The sequence below is a fragment of the Dama dama genome, chromosome 27 (assembly GCF_033118175.1).
Source record: "Dama dama isolate Ldn47 chromosome 27, ASM3311817v1, whole genome shotgun sequence".
In the NCBI taxonomy this organism is placed as follows: domain Eukaryota; kingdom Metazoa; phylum Chordata; class Mammalia; order Artiodactyla; family Cervidae; genus Dama; species Dama dama.
The window spans coordinates 13963376-13979658 of record NC_083707.1 but is presented as its reverse complement, the minus strand read 5'-3'; positions in this window follow the sequence as shown (position 1 = coordinate 13979658).

The window sequence follows — 16283 nt, the reverse complement described above, 5'->3', positions numbered from 1 at the left end:
CAATTTGGGGAGGAATATTCTATAATTATCAATTAAGTTACTTAATTAAGATCTGTGGTGTTGGAGAAGACTCTTGAGAGTCCCTTGGACTGCAAGGAGATCCAACCAGTCCATCCTAAAGGAGATCAGTCCTGGGTGTTCATTGGAAGGACTGATGCTGAAGCTGAAACTTCAATACTTTGGCCACCTGACATGAAGAACTGACTCATTGGAAAAGACTGATGCTGGGAAAGATTGAGGGCAGGAGGAGAAGGGTACGACAGAGGATGAGATGGTTGGATGGCATCACCGACTCAATGGACATGAGTTTGAGTAAATTATGGCAGCTGGTGATGGACAGGGAGGCCTGGTGTGCTGCAGCCTCTGGGGTCGCAGAGTTGGACATGACTGAGTGACTGAACTAAACCGAACATCTAATGTGTCATTTAAGGCCTGAGTTTCCTTATTCATTTTCTGTCTGGATGGTCTATCCAGAAACTATCCAGAGACTATCCGAAAGGTCTCTGCATGAGACTTTCATGCAGAGATTTTGGGAAAAAAAGAAATCTATGATGGATTGATAAGTTTTTAGGAATTTCAGAGGTAAAAGAGGGAAAGAAAATATTATCGCTATTCTCTGGTTACTCTGACACCTTGTCACTCAATTCTAGTTATGATTTTTTTTAATAAGCAAAACTAAGTTGTAGTCTTTATTTCCAGATTTTTCTGAATCTAGAACTCAGACCTATTACCAATTTCTCATGTTTTGTAAAATGTTAGAGCAGCAAAGATACATGCAAATAACTTTACCTCGAAGTTGTGTCAAAGAAAGATTGTACTGGACAGAGGTGCACAAGCAGGAAGACTTCACTCAAGACTACTGCAATAATGGAGAGATTTTTAAATCTTGGTTAAAATGATGAGACTCAAGGACATTCTCATTGTGGGGCTATTTTTGGGTTCCTCTGGTCACGATGCCAAGAGCTCCCGCACAGGTAACAATATTACCCCTAGAAGTCTTTCCTACTAATTCAGAGCAGCTAGCAATCATTTAGTTATACAATAAAGTGACTGCAAACAACATAAAAGTACTGAGTGAGTTCCAGACTGTCCAGAATTCAACATCCCCTGTTGTTGTTGCCTGTGTGTTCAGTCGTGCCTGATGCTTTGTGATCCTATGGATTATAGCCCACCAGGCTCCTCTGTCCATGGGATTCTCCAGGCAAGAGTATTGGAACTGGTTGCTATTTCCTTCTCCAGGGGATCTTCCCAACCCAGGGACTGAACCCAGCTCTTTTTTTTTGTGTGTGCAAAGAGATTACTTTTTTTTTTTTCATTTATTGATATTAGTTGGAGGCTAACTACTTTACAATATTGTAGTGGTTTTTGCCATACATTGATATGAATCAGCCATGGATTTACATGTGTTCCCCACCCTGAACCCCGCTCCCACCTCCCTCCCCATGGGTCTTAAATCCCATGGCTATTACCAGCTTCCCCAACAGGAGGGAAAGTGTGAAAGAAGGATGTAAAAGTGAGAAGAGGATTTGGTTGGAATTGCAGACTTTTGCAAAATTTATCATGTGAATCTGAAACTTAGGCTCACCTCAGTGGGCCTTAGAAGCCCACTAGGTGAGGGGCTCTGAGGCTTGCTTACTCTTTGTTAACTGCATGGCAAACTCACTCCTATCTTTATTTGGACTAATGTAATCCACCAATTTTGATCTCAGTGCCTCAATTTTATCTTCTGAATACATTTCAAACCTTCAGCACTTCACCCTATTCCTCCAACCCCCTGCCATTTATAGATTCTTGCCTTTGCTCTTCCCATGTGCACCTCTCTTAGACGTGGAGATATTCAGTGGACTAGGGGAACTAACCTCCTGCCCCAAACTGTAGCTAATGTGAATATGGAATGTGAATATGGATACATGACTTCCCTGGTGGCTCAGAGGTTAAAGTGTCTGCCTCCAATGCAGGAGACCCAGGTTCAATCCCAGGGTTTGATCCCTGGGTTGGGAAGATCCCCTGGAGAAGGAAATGGCAACCCACTCCAGCATTCTTGCCTGGAGAATCCCATGGTCGGAGGAGCCTGTAGGCTACAGTCCATGGGGTCGCAAAGAGTCGGACATGACTGAGCGACTTCACTTCACTTCACCAACAATTCTTTAAGGATAAGAACTTTTTCTTATTAATTTATACATTCTCAGATTCTAACATAGTAACCGATAGGTGGTAGGCACTCAGTACATTAAACACATATGTAGTAAGCAACTACTAATATCCCTGGTGATGGGGAATTCAGCACAAACCAAGACAATGTTCTTGTCCTTGTGAAGCTGACATTACAATAGAGAGGCAGAAATTAGCCAATGTGATTTAACATGTAATCAAACAATTAGTACATTTTCAATAATTATAGCTATAAGCACTATAATGAAAAACTCTAGTCGGGGACTTTCTTGGTGGTCCAGTGGTTAAGACTCTGCACTTCCACGGCAGGGGACACAGGTTTGATCCCTGATTGGGGAACTAGGATCCCACAAGCTGCATGGCGTGGCCAAAATATATACAAAAATTAAATTATATTGAATAAATTTCCTCTTCTTAAAAAAAAAAAAAAAACAAAAAAACAGAGAAAAGTGGTGGAGGATGCAGGTAGACTGGAGTTTTGGTTTATTGAAAGTCTCAACTCTGGGTCTTAGGGGCTTGCTTACAAAATGGGTTGTTCAGTGTTAATGAAACCAAAGGTCTTTTCTTGCGCCATCATTTTCTGATTTCTTGATGCAGTGGGGGAAATGAAGTTGGTTTGTGCTTCTGGGAGATTTTTAGTCATTTTTAATCACTACATTCAGCCAAAAGGCTGTTATAGGAGCCTCAGAAATATTCTTAATTTTCATCAATCAGAAGTGTCAGTATTAGTTGCTCAGTTGTGTCCAACTCTGCAACCCCATGGACTGTAGCCCGCCAGGCTCCTTTGTCCATGGATTTCTCTAGGTAGGAATACTGGAGTGGGTTGCCATTTCCTTCTCCAGGGGATCTTCCCGACCCAGGGATCTTACCCAGGTCTCCCACATTTCAGGGGGATTCTTTACCATCTGAGCCATCAAGGAAGCCAAACACAGCAAGCAAACACAGATGGGTGATTTTATTCTAATCATCTTCTTCCTGTCTTAGTCCACTTAACTTAAAAAAGCAAACAACAGAAAGGGTGAAAAGGAACATGGAAAATAGAACAAAATGAATTATTTCTGTTGACACTCCCAGTAGTAGCAGTTTTCCCAAGGGTAAGAGAAAAGCAAAAATGCCTGAGACAAAAACAGGTATGCAGAACACACCAAGACATCCTAAAATCAATTTTTAAAAAACTATAGAAAAATGAATGAGTATGAAAGAAAATTCAAATCAATTAATAATAAAGATGCTGAGCCTTATTAACAATCATAGAAATGATAACTGAAAAGACAATGAATGATCTGATTATAAACATAAAATTTAAAAAGTCTGACCATCATGAAGGTCGTTGAGGAAGTGTAGAAATTAACGTTGGGGGTTGCGGTAGATTTACACAACTGCTTTCAAGAATTTTCTAAAAAAAAAAAGGAATTCTATAGTTTTCAGACTATGGTTGTACATCATGTATGGTAGCTTTTCCCCTTCTAGGAATAACTCTGAGAAGTCCTCACACACCACACACATGGAGACGATGCCTGAAGCTCACTGTGGCATTGTTGGCATTGCTGCTGCTCCTGCTGCTGCTAAGTCACTTCAGTCGTGTCCGACTCTGTGCGACCCCATAGACGGCAGCCCACCAGGCTCCCCCGTCCCTGGGATTCCCCAGGCAAGAACACTGGAGTGGGTTGCCATTTCCTTCTCCAATGCATGAAAGTGAAACGTTAAAGTGAAGTTGCTCAGTCGTGTCCGACTCTTAGCGACCCTGTGGACCGCAGCCTACCAGGCTCCTCTGTCCATGGGATTTTCCAGGCAAGAGTCCAGGAGTGGGGTGCCATTGCCTTCTTCAGTTGGCATTGCTAGTATAACAGAAATCTGAAGTCACCAACATCCCCAGTAACAGGAGAATAGTCATACTAATTTTGGGGTTTTCATAGCATGAAACACCATCCAGCATTTAAGTGAACTTTGCAGATAAATCTAAAAAATACATAATTTTAAGAAAAACAAAAACCCCAAAACATTTAATTTGCAAAATGATACATAAAGAATCACACAATTTATGTAAAGTTTTTAAAACATGCAAAATAATTATATATACTTGTATCTCTATCACACACACATGAAACATGGAAGCTAAAATACCAAAATAAGGAATCAGATTATAGGAGGCAGGGGGGTGGGAACTGGTAAACACACAGAGGGCTTCATCTCCATCTGAATGTGCAATTTTCTTGAAATAGAAAAGCAAATATGGGACAGTGCTAAGATTTAATAAAGCTGGATTGAAAGCACTTGGGTACTTCTTTTATTTGTCTGTACTTTTTTGGCCACCTGATGCAAAGAGCCAACTCATTGGAAAAGACCCTGATTCTGGGAAGACTGGAGGCAAAAGGAAAAGTTGGTGGCAGAGAATAAGATAGTACCATTGACTCAGTGGACATGAACTTGAGCAAATTCCAGGGAACAGTTAAGCACCGCAGAGCCTGGCATGTACATTGGGTCACAAACAGTCAAACAGGACTTAGCAATGGAGCAAGAATTTTCAGAATGCTTCAAGTGTTTCACAATGAAAAAGAGGAGAAAAGATCACATTTCTCTGTGTTATTTGGTACCCATCGCTGCTGGGAGAGCCTTCTGGAGCCTTCACCGCTACATCTGCACAGAGTGTGGTATGAGGTGCCCCCAGCTTGGAGCAGGGATCTTCCATTGTTGGGGGCAGAGCCTCCCACCCACTTCTATTTGGAGCAAATTATTATTTGGGGATAAAGCAACTGGAAGCCTTTTTGTTAATCCTACAAATCCTTCCAGGGACCCTGCATGCCAATCCAGTTGCAGGTGAAACATCTTTAGGCTAAAGACTGGATTGAAAATCAAGGAAAGGGATGGGAACGGCTCTTCTAAGAAACTGGTGGTAAAACGAAAACAAGAGAGTATTAACCTGAGTTGGCGACAAAAACATTTTGTTTTGAGAAAAGACTTGATATTATTTGTAGGCAAAAATAACAGTAATTGCAAGCAAAGCTCCATCTGTCAGAAGCATATTTCATTAATGGATTAACAAGAAAATTGTCTGAAAATTTTTCTTGCCAATAAAAATTTAAATTAGAATATTTGCAGAGAAATAAGTGGGGGCATTTTTTATCTTTGAGGGAGACTGAGAGACTTCTATAAGAAAAATAACTAATTTGGTCACTCTTCAGTCTAATAAATGTTGAATTATATAAGAAAATTCCAGTAAAAATAACATAAATCCAAACCGAACATTTTCTTGGAAATTATATTTGAGGCAAGTATCTGCTTGGACAGCTGGCTGAGAACCGAATAAACATTTACTTCAAAGTGTCACGAACACACTGGATTTTATTTATTAATAGTTAACTCCTTGAAGAGACATTCAGAAACAAGAGGTCCCTTGTGTGGACCAGAAGTGCTATTGCACCCTGCGAACTGCAGAGGGCACTCCAGGGAGCAGTTAAGAAAGTGATGGCAGCCATGGACGGAAAGGTGCAGATATAAAACTCAACCCATACTTTTATTTGAAATTAGTTCCTTAGAGAAGATGACATTTCTGCTTTCATTATTTCAGCATCTTACTGAAGAGGTGTAATGAGTGTCACAGCAGTGGGGCCCACATAACGTACAAATGGCTAAAAAAGAAAAACGTGCTGCGGTTACTAGGCTTTTTCTCTAAATGATGACCCAGGTGGCGCTAGTGGTAAAGAACCCGCCTGCCAATGCAGGAGACATGAGATGCGGGCTCCATCTCTGGGTTGGAATGATCCCCTTGAGGAGGAAATGGCAACCCACTTCAGTATTCTTGCCGGGAGGATCCCACGGACACAGGAGCTTCGCGGACTACCGTCCTGGGGTTCTAAAGAGTTGGCGACGACTGAAGTGACTTAGCATGCATTACACTGATACATTTTTAGGATCTTAATTGGGAAAACATTTCTTTAACTGGACCCATTAGTTTAGCACAATATAGATAACTATTGGGCTTCGAAGGTGGTTCGGTGGTAAACAATCTTCGTGCCAAGCAGGCGACACAAGAGGCACGGGTTCAGTCCCTGGGTGGGGAAGATCCCCTGGAGGTGGAGATGGCAGTCCACTCCGGTATTCTTGGTGGGAGAATCCCATGAAGAGAGGAGCCTGTCAGGCTACAGGCCATGGGGTCTCAAAGACTCAGAGATGACTTAGTGACTACCCCACCACCACAACAATAACTAGCAACTATTGAAAAAATAATAGCTCAAAAGGAAATTGTTCCAAACCTGGCAGTGTCAGGGGAGGGAAGAAACCCAGCACCTGTCAGGAAATGAGCAGGTTGCTTTGCTTAATTCTTTATGGCAATTTTGTAAGTATTATTTTTTTTTTTTTCCATTTAAGAGTTGAAAAAATAAAAACAAGTATGGATGGTCAGTTTGTTGCTTAGCATCACACAGATGGCAAATGGTGGAGCTGAGAGTGGGAGTCAGGACAAAGCCATGGGCCTTGTTCTGTACTCCTCACTGTTTTTATTTTTTGCCTTGTATAATGTTCATAATGCATGTATCTTTTCTTTTTTTGTTTTAAATCTTGGCCATAATCGTTGACTATGATCTTCGGCTATAGTACATATTTTAATTATCTTTATCTTTTAAAATGCTGTTTATCCTTTATAGAGACAATTGGTCATATTCTTAACCAACAATGGGTCTTAACCTACTTAACTATGGAAGCATCCAGAAGGGACAGCAGCATAGGTGGGCACAGATCAGGCTACTGGAGGAAATGACTCAGTGGAGGCTTAAAGGACGAGCTTAGGTTAGCTGGGGGTGGGGGAAGTGAAAAGAGTTTCTAGGCACAAGAAGCAGTGTGAGTAAAAATAAGGGCCAGGAGAGAGTCTGTAGCATGGTGGGAAGTAGAGACAATTCTAGACGACTAAGTCATGAAGCCTGGAGTGAGATTATTATGCTTTCTTGTTTCCTCTGTCTTAATGACCATGAAGGAAGAAAAAAGAGACTTGAGATGTTTCCGTGAGCAACAGAATGGAATGGAATAGAATAGAGCAGAACACATTAGAATAGACGGGAATAGAACAGATAATTAGAGCTGCAGGCTTTCTCTTTTTTTTTTTTTTTCTCCGACCTAGATTATGTTTATTATTATTATTTTTTTTTTTCCAGTGGGTTTTGTCATACATTGATATGAATCAGCCATCTCTGAGGAGTGTCCTGATATTTCCCGGTTGGAATTTCCTCTTCCTCTGGCTTCATTATGGACAGCCTGTAACAAGGGCATTGAGAACTCTCAGAAGAAGAAATAGGCAGATCCTGGAAGGTGGGCAGAGGAACAGCGTGGAGGGTAGCCTGTGCAGGTTAGGGTTTTGGAAAGTTTGAGAAGTGGGTTTCAGGCATGAGAGGAAGAATGTGGGGGATACCTATCGTCCATCTGAGAGGGGCAGTAACAGGGCTGGGGTTGTTAATGAGGATTTACTGTTTATCATTCATGTCTCCCTTGTCCACCCAGTCATGGCATTTTTCCTGTAAGATTACAGACAAATCACTGTATCTTCTCCTAGACTACTTTAACAAGGAATAAAACTTGTACATACTTAATAAATTCTTTCATATATTTAAAATGTATGCAAAAACATATACATTGTTTTTGCATACATTTTAAATTATTAGGAGTGGTTGTTTACAAATTTATTTTCTACTTTTCCCCAAGAAATACAAGTATTCTTTATTACTCTGATGATATCCATTAGGGAGTCAAGTTCTTTATCAGAAATGGTTCTAAAAAGCTTACAATAATTTTAGCAAATGCTTTTGATTTAATTTATATTCAAAGTTTATTAAAAGAAATGTATCCAAGTAGTCAAAATACTTTGTACATTAAAACCTAAAAGAGAAGGGAAGACATTCCCCTGCCTATAGATATAAATACCAGTCCACATATTTGAGCTCAATTCTGCTTCAATGCACTAAAAATTGCAGATACCATGTAGAATTGCATTCAAAGCTTTGAATCACTTTCTCAACATCAATACGTTTTCAAAGAAACTGGCTTTGGATAAAAAAAAATCAAACATGGGAAAGTCGTTGAATTTCAATCAGCAATTCATTACACAAAGTTCAAATCTGGAAGCGATTACCACTAAGTTTTCTTAGAATTGAGTTTTATCAGACAAATACAAATGATTATAAACAGTCTTAAGCCATATTATGGCCTTTAACGAAACCCAACTCCTGTCAAAACTGTTCACATTCCGTTGATTGCTACTCCACCTGTGAGTTGTTTTTTTTTTTTTTTTTTTCACCTGTGAGTTTTCTAAAGGAAGTGTTCCTCCGTTCTCAGACACAATCCTTTAACTACTTGTCAGTTCTGCTTCTTTTTATTTTAAAGAGAAAGTGTGATTTCTCAGCTACACATATGTTTAAGTTCATCTCAGTGGCATTCCTGTGAAATTCAATAACTACCTTAATTCAATGTGTGCACACCTATCTGTGTAGAATCTGAAAAAAATTGCTAAAAAGGATAAAAAATCTGAGCTGGGAGTGGATAGCACTAGTTTCAAGCAGAAACCTATACACTTTTGACTGTACATAAAAATGTGTTCCTAAATTCTGAGAGCAGCTGCACAGTTTTGAAATTACTTCTGTATAAAAATATGTAGAAGTGGAAACATTTATTTGTACCCTTTTTGTAAGATTCCACATATAAGCGACATTATGTGATATTTGTCTTGCTCTGTCTGACTTCACTCAGCATGCCAGTCCATGTTGCTACAAATGGCATTCTTTCATTTCTCCTACAGCTGAAGGGTATTCAGTTGTGAGTCACGTCTTGTTTGTCCATTCCTCTGTTGATGGACATTTAGGTTACTGCTACGTCCTGGCTGTTGTAAATAATGCTACTCAACACTCTGTCATGACCTTTGGAGGAAAGCAATCTAAAAAGTGTGGATATATGCATATGTGTCAATGATTCACTTTGCTGTAGACCTGAAACTAACATATTACAAATCAACTATACTCCAAATTTAAAAAAATTAAAAAAAAACATAAAAATATGTAAAGTTGAAAAGAAGGCAAAAAGGATAGGTAGCATTTTTTTTAAGTGTTGCATGGAGGTGAATGCTGTCCAAGAATTGTCTAGGCAGTTTAACCAGCTCTTTAGTCTTAACAAAAGGCCCCAGGTGTAGTGTAGCTAAACGTTAAAGTGGAGATACAAATAATTTGTCTGATGGACCAGATCAGCACCGAAGTTTATGGCCCTTTGGGACATGTACCAGTTTTGTATCTAATTCAAGAATCTCACCATCTCATAAATAACCCAGCTTCTAAAATGCTTTCTGAATCAGTCATTACATTTCACTGTCTTTCTATTAATTAATGAGTTAAGTAGAATCTCTTATGTGTGGTCATATTATATTTGTGCAAGAGATAGGATTTTATCTTTTGGAAAATTTTAATTTCAGTCTCACTGGAACAATCAGAATCAATGATAAAGATAAGATAAAGATAATAATCCAAGTAAGATTTTTCTATGGAAAGGAACATTTAAGATTGGATGGAAATTAAGGGGAATAAAAGGCCCATTCCATATTGAAAATAGGAGAATTAGAATATGAACATGGAATATGGAAACAAGATAATTTATCTGATCTGAACTTTACCACAAATGAAATTTTTGTTTCCATCGATCACTTAATTATTCCAAAATGTTCTATTTCTTTAAAAGGAAAATATCTAATACATGTAGCTCTACATTTCAAAGAAATAGAAAAAATGAAATAATTTTGGTCATAATAGAGCCACATGGATGAAACATTAAACATTATATAAATGGGATTTAATGGGTGATAAGTAAAATGCCAAAACATAAAGAAGCAATACTATGCTTCAAAGCTAGTAATAATTTGTTGGGTGCTGTCTGTAAATGCCAAAAGATATAAAACCAAAATGATGTGACTGACAAGGGTTTAATTTCCAAAATATATAAACAGGTTATACAACTCAATGAAAACAACAACAACAAAAAAAACAAACAACCCAATCAAAAAATGGGCAGAAGACCTAAGTAGACATTTCTCCAAAGAAGACATACAGATGGCCAATAAGCACATGAAAAGATGCATAATATCCGTAATTATTAGAGAAATTTAAATTAATTTCACAATGAGGTATCACCTCAAACCAGTGAGAATGAACATCATTAAAAAGTCTACAAATAACAAATGATGGAGAGGGTGTGGAGAAAAGGGAATCTGCCTACAATGTTGGTGGGAATGTAATTTGGTGCAGCTACTGTGGAAAATAGAATGGAGGTTCCTTAAAAAACTGAAAATAGAGTTAACCATATGATTCAGCAATCCCTGGGCATATATTTGGAAAAGACAAAACCTCTAGTTTGAAAAGATACATAAACCCCAATGTTAGTAGTAACACTATTTACAATAGCCAAGACCTGGAAACAACTTAATGTCCATTGACAGATAAATGGATAATGAGAAGGTAGAATATATACAGAATGGAATACTATTCAGCCATAAAAAAGAATGAAATAATGCCATTTGCAGCAACATGAATGGACCTAGAGATTATCATACTAACTGAAGTCAGAAAGAGAGACAAATACCATATGATATCACTAATGTGAGGAATCTAGAATATGACACAAATGAATCTATTTCTGAAACAGCAAGAGAGTCACAGACATAGAGAAGAGACTTGTGGTTGCCAAGGTGAAGATGTGGAGGAGTGATGGAGTGGAAGGTTGGGATTAGCAGATATTCTTCCCCATTATGGTTTGTTACAGGATAGTGAATGTAGTTTCCTGTGCTATAGAATAGGACCTTGGTGTTTATCTCTATATATTGGTAAGTATATGTATTCTATACATAATATTTTGCATTCTGTACATAATAGTTTGCATCTGCATTGCACATAGTAGGTATTAATTAAATGTTTAGTGAATAATGAACAGAAATTCTTCCTTGAGAAGACCTGAGTTTTGCTATGCCCATCTGATTGCATGATAGATCTTGATTCTTTGAAATTATGAAACACCCTGGAGAAGGCAATGGCACCCCACTCCAGTACTCTTGCCTGGAAAATCCCATGGACAGAGGAGCCTGGTAGGCTGCAGTCCATGGGGTCGCTAAGAGTCAGACACGACTGAGCGACTTCACTTTCACTTTTCACTTTCATGCATTGGAGAAGGAAATGGCAATCCACTTCAGTGTTCTTGCCTGGAGAATCCCGGGGACACTGGAGCCTGGCGGGCTGCCGTCTATGGGGTCGCTAAGAGTCGGACACGACTGAAGTGACTTAGCAGTAGCAGCAAACTGTAGCAAAAGGAATGGCTACTGATATTTAAATATGGGCCAATCTGTTTTATGATTGAGGAATACTTCTGAAAGATTCTTATCAGTATGAAGGAAACTTTAGTTTTGGTGGGATATAGATTGGACTAAAGCAGACAAAGCAAAATCGATCAAACAAACAACAACAACAAAAAAACCCACTTGTGTTTTCTTTTCCTCCAACTCAATACATACTGGATCACCAGCTATCATCAGACTGGCAAGATAAACTTCAATTCTGCCATGTACCAGTAGGACTATTCAATTTCTCTGAATTGCTTTCTCTTACACTATGATGTAGAGATAAGGAAGTTTGCTTTCACCTCTAGAGACTTCCTTGGTGGATCAGGTGGTAAAGAATCTACCCACTGATGCAAGGAATATGGGTTCTGTCTTAGGTCCCAGAAGATCCCACATCCTGAGGGTCAATTAAGCCAGTGATTCACAGCTACTGAGCCCATGTGCCCCAGAGCTCCTGCTCCCCAACAAGAGAAGCCACCCCATCAAGAAGCCTGTGCAACGCAATGAAAGGCAACCTGTGTTTGCCACAACTGGAGAAAGCCTGTGTGCTGCAGTGAAGACTCAGTGCAGCCAAAAGTAAAGACATTGAAGAACAACAAAAAAAACTTCCTTCAAAATGATTTAATATATTTGAGTGAATATAAAGAAGCATCTGGTAGGTACCAGGAATGTAAGTGGTCCTTAATAAATTACATTCACAAATTCTATAAAGAGATAAGGCATCTAATAGATAAGAATAAATAAGAAAGTGGAGATCATGAGTGGTTTTGAGATTTTGCACAAGAAATATTAAGATGATATAAAGCCCCAACAATAATTGGAACACAGGCTTCCTATCACTGAGGCGTTTGATGCTTTATTATTTTCTCAATGTGCAGGAAGTTATTACTGGATATACACTTATATTTTTCACCTTTATTTGTTCAAATGTGTCAGGATGTCAGAAGATGGATTTTGACTATCAAATTGAAGTGAAAGTTCAATACTTTTATTATTATAATTGTACTTTATTTTGTATATGAAAAACATATTTGTAAAAATAGAATAATTATATATTTGCTTGACTCATGAAGAGCAGGGTCAAAGCAGACCATTAAGTATTTTCAGTCAAATATTAACATTATATCAAAAGCTATGACAAAAAGGAGATTTCTGTTTAAAGCAACAAGCGATTTTTTTTCATGAGTATTGCTTCTATGTAGAAACTTAAAAGTGGATGGTATAGATTTTAGACGCTCAGTAAAAGGTAGGTATAAATGGAAATATTTTAAAACTTAAAGATTTCAAAAACAAAAAAGGAACTTGGGTTATGTCTAAAAAATAAATAATACACATAACAGAAAGAAACAAAGTGAAAACTGTACAAAAGTAGCCTAAGGCACTTTGTCTAAAGTGAAAGATTTTATTTTTAAATATATAAAAATACACTTTTTTTTCCTTTGCTTTTGGTTTTGGTATTTTTTTTTTATGTGTTCTTTTTTAACCAGTTGCAAAATCTCCCCAAATATCATCATCATCATCATCACCATCATCAAATCCCTTGATGAAAATTAAGTATATATTGCAAAATTTTATAAGTATGTACCTCAGTGTATTTTGCTGGAGGTAGATATTAGTTTATATCTACTGTATATCGACACACAAAATAGCAATAAGCTGGTTGAAGTGAAGAAACAAATCTGTCTCCATGATCACAGGTAAAAGATGAACAATAGTAGATCAAACCATCTCATGTGGATCATGGTGTTTTGTCTCCCAATCACCCCAAAATTATTTTTAAAATGTTGATAGTTTCAAAAATGCTTTAGCAAGAAAACATATTTTAAATCTATGTTATTTTGTAGAATAGCAACAGAAAGATTTTTCTTGAAAGTGCCCATAAACAATTGAAATTCACTCCCAATTAAAGGCAGAAAAAGTATCAGTATTTTTATCACAGAGTCAAGAGTTTTTTGATATTGCTGACTTAGGGATTGCTACTACAAGTGATTAACATGTCACTTTGGACAGACCATATGCTAAAGCTATGTGAAATCTGCACATGGGCATGGGATGGAAAGTGGAAAGAATTCTATGCTAAGAGTGGGAGGAGATAGAGGTTCACATTGGCCATGTCTGTGTAATGCCTGTTAGGTACTTGAAGTTCAAGGAGACTGTTCTGCTTACCAGAAGGGCAACACATGTTTTTCTCTGAGTCTACCTTTTGCTTCAATTTTTCTAGGCTGAAGGAAATAGAGACTAGAAATTTCCTTAGTTGGACAAAAAAGATAAACTGTTATCAGTGGTATCAGCAATTTTAAAAAGACAAAGAAAGATTGAGTTAAAGAATGTGTATGAAAAACCTTCTCTTCTTGATTTCTTATTCAGAATAGCGGGTAAGACTGAATTAAGTTGTTAGAACAGATTTGACTAGACTAAAATAGAAAGATTTGAGATTTGTGGTCTCCTATTCTATTCTTGATTGATTTAGATGGTATGGCATTTGTAAGGTTAAATTCTCAATCTGTTCATTCATTTAAAAATATGTGTTATAGGGTTATAACAGTTGTAGGCTACTGTTACAGCTTTAGGAATGCAGCAGGGAATGAAATAGGCAAGATGTCCTGCCCTCATGAACTTTATATTCTAATGTAGCAGTGCAAGCAGAAAACAGATACATAGTGTATGAGAGAGTGGTAAATGCTACAGAGAATCAAAACAAAGATAGTAGGAAGCATTAGGAAGAAGACTCATGAAATTTTAAATAGAACAGTCAGGGAAGACCAACTGGCTAAACTGACCTTTGCGCAAAGACCCTCAAGGAGGTGAGAGAGCAAGCCTTGTGAATTCAAGAGCCTCAGCCGAGGGAAAGAATGGTCAGCGTGAAGTGAAGTCCCAGGAGAGGAATGCTCAATGACAAGAAGCCCAGCGTAGGTGCAGTTCAGAGTTTGAGGGGAAGTGGAGTAGGAGAATAAGTTGGATTGGGGACCAAACTGTGTGGAATGTTGCAGGCTATTTGATGACTCTGGGTTTTATTTTGCAGGTAAATGGAACCCAGTAGAGTATTTTGAATGAAGGCGTGAGATACCTCAACACATACTGATCAAGATCATTCTGGCTGTTGGACTGAGAATAGATGGCAGATGCAGGAAGATCATTTTAGAAGGTTCCAGTAATTCACAGGGGAAAATGGAAGCTCAGCCCTATGTAGGGTGTGATGAGCAACTGGACTCTAGAGAAGGTGTTGAGAAGGTGGAGTTGTCAGGACTGATGGATGGACGTGTGAGAGAGAAAGAAGGCTGCCTGAGCATCTGGAAGGTTGGACCTACAGTCAACACAAATAGGGACTTTAAGAGAAGTGGGTTTTGAGAGGAAGATTGAGAGCTCAGTATCAGCATACTAAGTTTGATGTGACTACTGCACATGTAATTGGATGTTCCAAGTAGACAAGTGAATCTACATGTCTGGAAATCAGGAGAGAGGTCTGGGCAGAAAAGACATATTCTGACTATAAATACTTAGATGGCATTGAAGGTTTAATAAAACTACATGTGGCATTTTTGTCTGGTTTTGGTATTAGGGTGATGGTGCCCTCATAGAATGAGTTTGGAAGTTTGCCTTCTTCTGCAATTTTCTGGAAGATTTTGAGTAAGATAGGTGTTAGCTCTTCTCTAAATTTTTGGTAAAATTCAGCTGTGAAGCCATCTGGTCCTGGGCTTTTTTGGGGAGGGAGGCGGGAGGGGGGATCAGGATGGGGAACACATGTAAATCCATGGCTGATTCATGTCAATGTATGGCAAAAACCACTACAATATTGTAAAGTAATTAGCCTCCAACTAATAAAAATAAATTAAAAAAAAAAAAACAAAAAAAACTACGTGTGATCATCTTAACTGTGAATGTAAAAAGGGAAAGGAAGAGACTCCAAAACCGAGCTTTGGAGTACTCCCAAGGAAAGGGGTCGTGAGAGATCAGAAGGAAAATCAGGAAAGGATGGAATGAGAGGTATGTTTGCAGGAAAAGGAGTTTCCACAGTGATATCACACATTTCTTTCTTCTCCATTAAAAGCATCCTTGGGGAACTGAGATTATTACATGAACAATTTTAAAACTATGGAAGTCAAGATTTCTTGGTGTACAAACCTGATGGAGGAAGGGAGCTCTGGATGTATGAAAATGTATTGCGTCCCCTGGTGGCTCAGTGGTAAAGAATCTGCCTGCCAATGAAGGAGATGCAGGTTCCATCCCTGGTGGGGGTGGGGAGGGGCAGTGAGATGGGGCGGGGGGACCGGGGAGGGGAAGGAGGAAGCTCCCCTGGAGAAAGAAGTGGCAATCCACTCCAGTATTCTTGTCTGGAAAAGCCCATGGACAGAGGAGCCTGGTGGGTTACAGTCCATGGGGTCACAAGAGTGTGAAATATGACTTGGTGACTAAATAGCAACAAATTGCAATTTGGGGAGCCATGAAATCTGACTACCTGAGCAACTAAAATGGTCTTTTAAGATCTGTTTAGTTTTTTTTTCTGTCTTTCTATGAAAGGCAGATTTCTATAAGATTTCTGTGAGGTCAGTTGTATGGTTCACTGTGCCCTCAGTTAGAAAACTCTGGAAATTACAGTTTTCTGAGTACCTGGGATATGGAGTTGACAGGCTGACAACTATTGAGAAGTGACAAGAATCCCTGAAATAGTAAATGTTTCTTCACAGACACTTCCTAAGGGCTGAACATATGTTTCTCTATTGACAAAAATGCATTTGTTTCAACCTGAGATTTAGCCGTT